This window comes from Neofelis nebulosa, chromosome 2, assembly GCF_028018385.1.
Source record: "Neofelis nebulosa isolate mNeoNeb1 chromosome 2, mNeoNeb1.pri, whole genome shotgun sequence".
Classification (NCBI taxonomy): domain Eukaryota; kingdom Metazoa; phylum Chordata; class Mammalia; order Carnivora; family Felidae; genus Neofelis; species Neofelis nebulosa.
This window is the reverse complement of record NC_080783.1, coordinates 84,507,502-84,519,808: the sequence shown is the minus strand read 5'-3', so window position 1 is coordinate 84,519,808 and position 12,307 is coordinate 84,507,502. Positions and strand designations below refer to the sequence as shown.

Genomic DNA, 12,307 nt, shown 5'->3' with positions numbered 1-12,307 from the left:
GTGAAAAGAACCAGAGCACCTTGGAGAAATTGCTGTTTTCAGGCAAAGTGCATAAGCCAAGAAATCTTGGTCTACCAAAAAAGAGAAAGAAATAAAAGTGCTCAAATAATACAGGACACAAAAATTAGCTTTTTGATGAGCTCCCATTGGTCAAGACAAAATAAGTGATAGCATTAATTAGAATCCACTGAATAAAATAGGAAGTCATGATCCTATACACATACAAAAAATAAATGGGTAAATAAACAAAGCAGCTTATGCTTGGCTCTATGAACTTATTACATAGCATGAAAGTATATCCCACAAAACACTTATTAATTCCAAAGGTAAAAATGTACAGAGGACTCAAAAGATATGTAAAGAATCCTTTGAATAATTGTGCAAAACCACTGGTGAAACACACATAATATGCCTATTTTAGGAATCCTGGCAAACACACTTTGATCAATAAAATGAAATCCTCAGTAATGGGACAAATGAAAAATTGTGAGCCATTTTAGAGAATATGATGAAAAAAACAAAGTTTCGAGACTTTGATATTACCTTCAATGATGTATCACCTGGACCTAATCATGAAAACAATCCAAATTGAAAGACATTCTGCAAAATAAGTAGCCTGTAATCTTCAAAAGGTCATGAAGGTCAAAGATTGAGGAACTGTTTTAGACTGAAAGAGACTAAGGAAATATAATAAATAAAAACACTACTCTGACCTGGATCCTCTGAGAATTCGATGAAGATGATACATCAGTGTTAAATTCTCAATTTTGATGGCTGTTTTTATTGTCATGTAGGATACAAACATGAAAACATTTAGGGATGAAGTGATATGAAGGCAGTAATGTACACTCAATTGGCACAGGAAACAAAAATGAAGTTATTTATACCATACTCGTAACATTTCTGTAAGTTTGTGATTGTTTCTATACCAAAAAATGAAATAACTTAAAGTTATGGAGAGAAATGAATAGAAGATAGTCAAAAATGATTATATGCTATATCAGGTTCATTGCACTACTTAATCTTTTTTTTTTAATTTTTTAATATTTATTTATTTTTGAGAGAGAGAGAGAGAGAGAGAGAGAGAAACAGAGAGACAGAGAGACAGAATATAAGCAGGGGAGAGGCTGAGAGAGAGGGAGACACAGAACCCGAAGCAGGCTCCAAGCTCTGAGCTGTCAGCACAGGGCCTTGACGTGTGGCTCAAACTCAGGAATGGTAAGATCATGACCAGAGCTGACACAGAGGACGCTTAACTGACTAAGCCATCCAGGCGCCCCTGCACTACTCAATCTTGTTTGTGTCTCTAAAAATCTGCTTATTACATCACATTGAAAATATCTGTGTAAGTGACTATTCGCCTGCAATCACATCTACTCTATGATATATATTTATAGCCCCACTGCTAAAAACGGCTCATAATTATGCTTGAATAGACTGTGTTTTGTTCATAACTGGTTTATAAACAACCTACCTTGGTTTGCCTTTTTTTTTCATAAGATAGTTTTCAGAAATATATTAAAGAAGTTACAAAACTTGAAATAACTCTCAGTGCAGCACACAACCAATGCAAGCCACCAATGCACAGAGTAACGTGTTGGTTTCTTAGAATTATTCAGAAAATTCTTTCCAAATCTCACAAGCGCTCTGTGCCCTTTTCTAGAAAGTAGCTGCATAAATCACTGAAAATTGTTTCTTAAAAAGGAGTCAGACATAATAAAAGTATCCCCCAACTTGTAAACTATACTGAAATACTCTAATGGTGAGCTTGCTTCAGTTGTGTCACACCAATCAGATAATATTCTCACTTTATTCTTCTTTTCACTAATTGGTAAAAATAAATGTTATTGGATTAGGTGATTTCTAAAATCACTACTTTATTATTTATGATTCTATTCCTTGTTTTTCTTGTTCAAAACTGAGGCAGCCAGGGCTCACACTACTAAAAGTCACATACACAGGGGAAAATGCTCACTTGTCTCTTGGACATGAAATAATCTCATGGCATGACTTTAATATAAAAATTTTAATAATAGCCGATTGTATGTTGGATTCTTATTTGGATAAAACTCTATGTGTCTGATGCTTTATCAAAATACTATATGTGAAATGTCAAAACATGCAGAGGCTAGGATAACCACCTTTGCCCCCTATTGTATTTTTCCCCTTGCAACTTGTTTAAACACAGTTTGCTATTTCCAAGAATAAAGAAAGTTTTCTGTCTTTATTTTACCTGTTGCTTACTTTAAGTTAAAATCTTTGCTTTTCTCACTGCAGCTTCAGTGGCTTGAGGAAAGATTCACTGGCTTCAAACTATTTTCAGAACTAATTTTGAGGGCTATTTCAATTTTCCCTACCCCCCACCCCCACCTCCTGCATTATCTTTTCTCATTTCCATGGAATTTTTATTCTAGATACTGTGTAATATTAAATTACAATAATAGCAATCAAAGTCATGGGGAGCTAAAGGATTTTCGATTGCAGCCCATGCTTGGCTCTCAATAGCATGGCAGAAGGAGAGCCTGAAAAGCACAACAATTCAGAGAACTTGCCAGCAGACCCCACTGTCCTTTCAGTTTCTAATGACACTGAAGTACTTCCATGATTAAAATTTAAAGGCTTCCCAGTAACCAAGTAATTTGCCCAAAACTCCTTATCTAGCACTCACCAAGAAGACTCTGATTTTAATATACTATTAATCAAGCTCCAGCCAAGTTTACCACTGATACTTTCAATTATAGAGAGGCTAGCTTCATGTCTCAGTGTGTATATATGAAGGGAATTTTTTTGTTTTTTTTTCTGATTAGTCAGTTACCCAGCAATGAAATAAACTGCAAACTTGGTTTAGACACACATTACTAACACATGAGTTATAGATTTGATAACAACAAACCAAAACATTTTAAACTATTTTAAACTATTAATCATTTCTTAAGAATGATTACAAATCTGAATTCCTTGGTATTCATTGCTAACAGAGTTATTAATATTATAAAACACTAATGCATTCATTAAGACACATACTGAAACATACTTTAAAATATAAAAATCAATTAAGAAATTTATTTGAAAAAATAATGAATATATGCAAAGATTTCTCTATGGTTGATTCAGTGTTGTTCATAATACCAAATATTTAGAACAATATAAATATTTAAAATAGAATGTCGATTATATAAATTATGGATCATTCCAAATAACTGAATAATATAACAGTGGGTTTATAAAACTTTTTTTAATATGGGAAATATGTGTCTTTTATTAAGTAGAAAAAAGCCAGTTTATTTTGTTAAAATATGTGCAAACACACACACACACACACACACACACACACACACACAACCTGTCCCTATAATCATCTCTATATAACCAGTACTTATGTTTTGATGATTATGAGTCCTATTTATTTTATTAATTCTGCATTATTCAACTTCAAATGCACATTCCTTTGTAACCAGATAAATGATAACTCATCTCATCCTGTGCTTAAGAATTCATCTACATAGCCAGGGAAAAATGGAAGTATGTTGTCCTCTCTTTTTTTCCTTCAATATTTATATGGTACCATAAATTACTATTATACCAAGTCATATAATTCTTTAAAAAACTCTGGATAGCCATTGTATTACATTTGTTTGTGACTATAACGTAGACTGTGTACATACAGCCTAGGGAATGGGGAAGATGATCACTAAGCTACCTTGGTCAATTAGTAAAAAAAAATAATAATTACTATTATTTTGTTGATTTAGTTTTCCATTGATTTGCTATATGAGAAAGTTATATGTAATATAATTAAAGCCAATGAACTTTATCATATGTCATATAAATTATAGAATGACTTCAAGCAATAAGTAACTATATGGCAGTATTGGTAGTGAAAATAAAAGAAGATGAAATTTAAAAAAAACTGATTTCCATAGCTTGAGCTAGAAAAATTATAATTATATAGTATCTTATGTATTGTTAATACTGTAAATTACATTTTGATTTATACTTTCTAATGATCTATACAGAAATACAGAAGAAAAACAAATTTTCTGAAAAGGGTTTTAGCCAAAGAAATGAGCTACCCTAATTCTGGAGGCATATGGTCTTTTTACTGTGTTTCTGCTAAATTGAAATTACAGTGTTATTGTTAGTTACAAATGAGGTTTCTATAGGAAAAGATTATTCATCAATATGTTATTGATAATAGCGTATATCTGTATGGGATTTTACAAAGCTCTTTTAAACAAATCATTGCAACTAAATCTCGAAAAAAATCACTGAACTTCATATTAATAAGTATATGCAGATGAGAAAATTGTACATCAGACACTATGTGAGAAAATGTTCAACTTTACTAATAATGAGAGGTAAGCAAATAACAACATGTTACCTTTTTTTTAATGTATAATATTAAAATTCTATTTTGTTACTTTGATAATATTTGATGCTGTTGGAGATGTGATAATCTAAGTTATCTCTTATTTCCAGGGAAAGGTATAATTTTGGAAAGAAAGAAAGAATTGTGTACCAAATTTCAAAGTATTCACATCATTTGAACAAATAATCCCACTTCTGAAAATCAAGCCTAAAGAATCTGACTGAAATAAAGAAAAAGTTTACGAGTCAAGATGTCCATTGCTTTATTATTTATCACTAAAAGATACAACTTAATGTGTAGCAATAGCAAAATGGGCAATTAAAGTTAAAAACTGTAAGTCTAATAAAATTATATTAATAGCTATTTTTAACAGCAAGAAATATTTTGACATTATATATTACTACTTATAGGGTATGGTAATGTGTTAAATATATGTGGAAAACAGGAATAAAATAAATCAAAATGTTAACTCTATAGTCATTTTGCAAAATTTTCAAGGTGATTTTTAAAATATACTTTGTTATAGATTTTAGATTTTTAACACTAGCAAATGTTGCTTCTTTAAAGAAAAAACTATAACTAATTGTGGTTTGAAACTTTGAATGTCACCTAAACATTCACTGGATTGATTTTACATTGAGCTTGATTTGTTACTATTTATTCAACTGAAATCCTCCAAAGCATTTTACTTTCAACAGGACTGAGACCAACAGAGAGATAAAATAAGACTTTCTACAAATAACAATTTAAAATATCTCAAATATTTTTTTCCATTAATGTTATATTTATGGAAATTATATTTTGGAAAATTTAAATTTCATTATGAGGCCAAAAAAAGCAGTTGAAAAGCAATCCCTTTGCAGTTTTAGACATTTGTGATTTTAATCTTTATGATTAGAATTATTTATTATCCATGTAATCATTAGTAACTTCAATTTTAAAAATATTCTGCAGTAGAAAATTCATTAGACCCATCTCAAGTAGTTTTACTTTTAAGATCTATACTAGGACAGGCATCTAAATGAATTTCACTTTTTTTTTTCAAGTCTCTTTTTTAAAAGCTATGGTCTGAGATAAACAATTTTCTTTTAAACTTAAATAATAAGGAGATGGAATGACATATTTTAACCAAATATAAATATGCTGTCCATGTGAACATACATACATGTATTTAAAATACATACATGCATAATTTCCATATACCTGAGTACATAACATGAAATATTTTCTGTGCCCTTTCTAAGCTAATGCTATACAAAGTAAAGAAGGATTTAACTTTAGGTGAGCTTTTATTTGACATTGTAACAGTGTACAACCACCTGCATTTAATATTAGATGAAAAATCCTTAGTTCCAGTTATTAAAAATACCAACAAAAAAGTAGATTAAAATTAAACTAAAAACATAAGATCACAGGTAGTCTGGACCACTTCTAAGGAAAAGAATTACAAATTTTACAATTGTTATTTTCTGATTTTATTTTTTCCTTTAAGATACTGGTAACTTCGTATGAAGACCACAAAACAGATCTCTACTCATTCAGAGGTGATTTAATTATGTACCCTTCACATAAAGTCTTTTTTTTTTCACCCAGACCTTAAAATCTAATAACTACATAGTTAACTATTTTAAATTACTCTTCATCTCTAACTTCTTAGAAAGTTAGATTATTAGAAGCCACCAAAAGAGGCTACACATGTGTTTTAAATCTAAGTATATAATAAACAAATAATTACACAAAGATATACACAAACATTGAGTAAATGGAAGTGAGCATCTGTGACCTGAAAAGTAGTAAAAACTGGTTAATTAATTTCCATTTCATAAGGAAACCTTACTTCTCGTTTTGCCTCTATACTTGATTAAGACATATTCAAGTTGGGTATTTCATGAAAAATTTGAGTCTTATCAAATAAACCTTCACTAGTATGCAGGTTTACTCTTCATTAAGGGGATTCTCAAGTTTTACAGTGCTAAGTAAATCTTACAATAGAATATTTAAGCAATTGTCTACAGTCTAAAATAGTGTTGAGCTTCACTCTGCATTACCTTCCTAGAAAATGCACAGCATTAACCAATTCTTTTCTGTCAACTAGCAATTTTTGGCAGATCCCTTTTGCATGATTCATGAAGGACCAGTAAAAGGCTAATTGTTCAAATTAATTTGCGTAAATGACTAAGCAAGAGATAACAAAATTACATCTGCACTTGTTTGGCAAAGATTCAATAGCAGCGGCCCTGTACTGCCAGCTGCTTCCAGACAACACTCTTGCAGAAATTAAAAGCTACAAATATTAATTAATACACTTTTTTGGTACGTTAATTTGCACTGAAAGGTTCCGGAGTGCAAAACTGCTGAGAAGATGAACCATGATAATTAGAATTAATGGGATGGATGCATGTTTTTTGCAGCTGAAGTTTTAAAAACCCATGAATGGAACTGGGAACTTGAAACTGACATTCCCATAAATCTCTATGATAATACAGCTATTAGTATTAGAAGGATTAAGTACTATGGCTCCAGAGTTATCCATCACATGACACATTATATCCCATCTGTCATTGCAGTAGCTAAGACATGATAGCCGTCCTTGAGGAAGCTGTATGAAAAGCTTTGGGAATTCAAGGAATTGTAGTGATGACTGTCAGACTACAAAATGAATAGCTCAAATCTCTGACTTCCAAACAGAAATAATAGCCAGCACTCTGTATTTGTCAGCTTAGTACTTTGCAAATACTCTCACTCTCATATTTGTATTTAAGTTTAGTTAGGCAATCTGAATTATAGATAGATGAGACTGGAAAAAAGTAGTACAATATCACAGATTTTATCTTTAATTCATGTATAACTTTAGGACTGTGAGTTCCCTGGAGAATAGTTTTTACTGATTGTATTATTAATTATACATAGAAACATCTTAGGAAAATCTTACTGTTGACATGCTAGTAAATATACTGAAGTCATTCCTGATACAAAGTGACTAAGAAGTGAAAATTCATTGCTAGCAAACACTGGACCTTCAGTTTTATTCACTGATTTAAAACTTTTATGTAATTCATAGTTGGTAATAAAGAGAGCATATTCTTTTCAACATAGAACTTCACAAAGATTGGTAATGTATGCTATGCAACTAGACATATATATGGATAAATTTAAATTTTGCTGCTTAAAATCTTTTTTTTAAATTTTTTTTTAATGTTTATTTACTTTGGAGAGATAGGGAAGAGCATGAGCAGGGGAGGGGCAGAGAGAGAGACACAGAATCCACAGCAGGCTCCAGGCTCTGAGCTGTTAGCACAGGGCCCGACGTGGGGCTCGAACTCACCAACCGTGAGATCATGACCCGAGCCGAAGCCGGATGCTCAACGGACTGAGCCACCCAGGCGCCCCAAAAATCTTTTTAAAAAATGAAATTTACATGATTTTCAGAGTAAATGCAACACATTTCATTATTTTGTACTTAAAAAGGACACAGTGCCTTAAAGCTGAAAGGTAATTTGTTTTTGTTTATTTTATTTAAAGTTTGAGAGAGAGAGAGAGCACACACAAGTGGGGGAGGGGCACAGAGAGAGAGGGAGACAGAGAATCCCAAGCAGGCTCCCACCATCCATGCAGAGCCTGATGCGGGGCTTGAACTCATGAACCACGACGAGATCACAACATGTCAGGTATCCCTAAAATTACAGCATTCTAATTTGGATCAGTTAGCACCTTCTAAGAATGTGCTAAGCATCTTGGAGTACTGCACATAATGACAGAGTATAGGTAAATAAAAAAGAGTTTTAAGATTTAAATGTATATATTGGATATTTAGAAAAGAGTATGCTTTAAATCAGGCTGGCCTTATGTATATGGGTGAAGAGAAAATTCTAAACCCCCCAAAAATCCTTCTCACTGATATCAAAAATTATACCCTAACATGAAATACATTTCATTGTATGGTTCTATCATGTATTCCATAGACGGCTTTTCCAGATAGTCTTTCTCTAAAATTTTGTGGAAATTGTGTCTACTTTCCCCCTGCTGAAGAAATGCCTGATTACATTATACACTAAAGTATTAAGATCCAAGTTTAAACTCAAGGTTTTGATCTCTGTTATACCGGATATATAATGATTGCAAGGAAAAAAAAAACATTTAAAATTGCTAACAGTCGTTTACTGTCCTGAGGAAGAGATTTCTATCCTTCCTTGACAACAATCTCCATAGAGAGTGCCAGGAGGACACTGATGTGATCTCAGGCAGAAAGAGGTGTCCAGAAGTAGAGGACGGGATGTGGAATCAGAAGGCTGACAGGCCTAGGGTAAACCTTACCTAGTTTAGAGTTGTGCTCAGGGCCTAAATTGCTTTTGAAGAATGACAAAGAACATTAAGTAATTTATTCAGGGGGAAAAATTCAAGCAGTAATGTAATAGTTTAAGTATTTGATGACTCACTGCAGTAAAGGGACTATAGATTTGAGTTCACAGAGAATGTCTCAGTGATAAGGCTGATGAAACGTTGTAATTGCCTTCAAGTACGGCATTAGAGCGCGTTTTTCAGGGGATGAAGCAGAACCTTGTCACCTGCTTGCTCTACCAAAATAAAAAAAAAAAAAATTTGAAATATTTTTCCCCAAGAGAACAGTTTATACCTATGAAAGAACATATTCAGTTACAGTAGATAATATTTATTTCTAAATTATTTAAATGGCCAAATGGTAGGTAGAATGAAGGATTTTGTTAGAAAGGAGAGATAACATGTCAAGGTGTTTGTCTACCCGACTGAAAAAATCTATGCAACACCTCTCGACTGCTACCATAGGATGCTGCCCACCATGGGTTGTCTTGACTATTTCCTAAGTATACTACATTAGACTTAGAAATATGCCCACTCCACAACATTTGTTGCCCATCAGGATTCCTGTCTCATACCAAAAATTCAAAAAAAAAAAAAAAATGTAAACATGTTATAAAATACTTCTTTGGAAAGTCAATAGGCTTTGTTTTATTTAAAAAAAAAGTAGTTTTTATAACCTTTTTAGTAGTACACTTCTTAAAATGTTAAAACATGCTGTTTTCTTTTAGAATCAAATGCATGTTTTTAAAATATTTTACTAACGTGTTATCTTTTTGTTTGCTGTTAAGATGTATCAATATTTTTAACATTCATAGTTGATTTGAGCCAATTAAGGTACTTTTCAGAGTAGTCGTTAAAACTTTTTGTCAGAGGGCACACGATATTTTTTTTCAATTGGTAATAAGTTTCTACACATATATGTAATTCTGTAACTATGGAGGCTCTATTATTTGTGGGTGCCAGCTCAGCACAATGCAAATGCAAAGTTGTTTTATCGGTACAGAATTTTTGGTCCTTGTGTAAACATGAGTGCATTGCCTGAAAAAATGTTACCTATCTCTATCATCACTTTATTTGTAAGTAAATATTACAGGGGAAAAGCATGTATGAGGTAACATCAACCCAATATGAAGAAATCCTTATTACACAGAAAAATACACACAAATATACAAAGAAATCAAGTAGGTACTTTATTTCAAATAAATAGAGGTCTTCATTTACTTGAAATAAAGTATCTACATATATAATACCTACATGGCAAAGTGACAAAAGTTGAGAGAAAATACCTCTATAACAAAATAAACATAATTACAAAAACAAAGCCAGTGTTTTTCTAAGTGATCAAATTCTTATCATCAGTATCCAATTCCATTTTATTTTTAATGTCCAATGAAGAAATAGTTTATAAATAAAACTAAGGAGACTTTTATTACAAAAATCTAACGCAGTAAGACAATTTTCCTGCACCTATTTTTTTAATATCATAGTTTTATAAATCAAACACACAGATGCAGCTTTACCCAACCTGGAAGATCATCTACAATAAAATCAGTAAGGTGAAGAGCAGCAAGACTATATGACCCCAAAATATGCCACTCTGGCTTGGGAATTATTTGAGTTGAAGGCAGTCAAGACCCAGTTGATGCAAGAAAAACTTTTACCCTTCCCTTGAGTATTTAAAGGGATTTAGACAGGAAGCCTTGCTCAGAGAGACAGCTCTGAAGGACCTATTTTTACGGTATGGCAAACATCTACTTACCAAATATCTGTTCCTTCTATCATCCTTTGAATTACCTTCCTCCTCTTTGAAGCCCCAGTCCTCTATCCCATATTTTAGCTCAGAATGGCATATAAACCTCAAATGCCCAACATGCCTTTGGGTCTCATTGTCTTTGTGGGGCCCCAAAAGAATGTAATTAAATTTGTTTTTATCCTATTAGTCTGTCCTATGTTAATGTGATTATTAGATTAGCCAAAGAACCAAGAGAGGTAGAGGAAAAAATATTCCCCCCCAAAAGAAGCTATTCATAAATGGGTATTATATAAAGTCTCCCTGCCTGGTAACTTCCACACAAATTTTTATTGTTTTTATGAAAGAAAAGGAATAGTACATATTCCACCAGTGCATGTCTTCCACCTAAAATGCAAATCAAAACCACAAGAAATACTACCTCACACAAGTCAGAATGACTAGTATCAAAAAGACAAGAAATAGCAAGTATTACCAAGGATGTAGAGAAAAGAGAACCTTTAGTGAACTGCTGGTGGAAATATAAATTGGAAAATACTAGGGAGTTTCCTCAAAAAACTAAAAATAGAATTACTGTCTGTTCCAGTAATTCCATTTCTGGGTATTTACGTAACGAAAAAAGATGCTAATTTGAAAAGATATATGCATCTCTATGCATATCACAGTGATATTTACAATAGCCATGATGTAGAAGTAACCATTGATAGAAGAATAAACAAAATATAGTATATATACACCATGGACTATTATTCAGCCATAAAAAAGAATGAAATCTTGCCATTTTGCAACATAGAGGGTATTGTGATAAGTGAAATAAGTCAGACAGAGAAAGACAAATACCATATGACTTCACTTATATGTGGTATCAAACAAAATAAACAGCAACAGAAAAGAAAAACAGACTCATAAATATAGAGAACAAAGTAGAGATTGACAGAGAGGAGGTAGGTGGTGAGATTGGTGAAATAGGTGAAGAAGATTAAGAGGGACAAAATTCCCATTATAAAATAAATAAGTCACAGGGATAAAAAGAACAGCATAGGGGATACAGTCAATAATACCATAACAACTTTATATGGTGACAGATGGTAACTACACTTACTACGGTGAACATTTAGCAATGTATATAATTGTAGAATCACTATGTTGTACACCTGACACATGTTGTCAACTGTACTTCAGTTAAAAACACAATGAAGCAAATCAATAAATAAAATGCTTTCTGAACAAATTTCTGCCTTTTTGAGGCCTCAGCTTTAAAGGAACAATGTATATCCTTTGACAATTACACAACTTCCGTTAGCCATTGTACTTTCAAGTAATCTTTCTGACCTGTTCCCTCTTGCTCTCTGCACAATTTATAGAGCAATAAAGTATGCTCCACTTTGGGGTATCTATTATTTTATTAAATGATTATTGAAATAATTTGTTCTTATTTTCCATCAGTCTTATTATTATGCTGCCATAATAAATTAGATTATAATATCTTCAAAGACAGGGTCTCATACTCATATGATCTCATACTTCTTAATATCCACCATAATCCTTAATGTGCTTGTTTGGATTTGATTTATCCAGCATTTGGAAGGGCTTCTAAGCTTACACTGATCAACTCCCTTCTCTGGAAATTTCTGTTATTAAAAGTGATCCTGTCCTCACTGGCACATAAATGTAACTGTAAGGCAGAAACTTGTCTCTCATGCTTAAGTAGGCACCATAGTCACGCAAAAAAAATCAGATTTTCCCCCTCAGAAATTGGAAATTTGTATGTCTTGTGTGTTTATTACAAAGCTACTTTTAGTACTTTGGGGGTGAGCCTCACAGTATTACAAAACACTGGGAAGAACCCC

The 12,307-nt window shown here is 32.4% G+C and overlaps 1 long non-coding RNA gene across 1 annotated transcript in view; it reads right to left on the bottom strand.

The window, feature by feature from the left end:
• The window catches only part of LOC131503727 (uncharacterized), a 380,333-nt gene that overhangs the window by 37,190 nt on the left and 330,836 nt on the right, over positions 1–12,307 (bottom strand). The gene's annotated exons all lie outside the window — the stretch shown is intronic.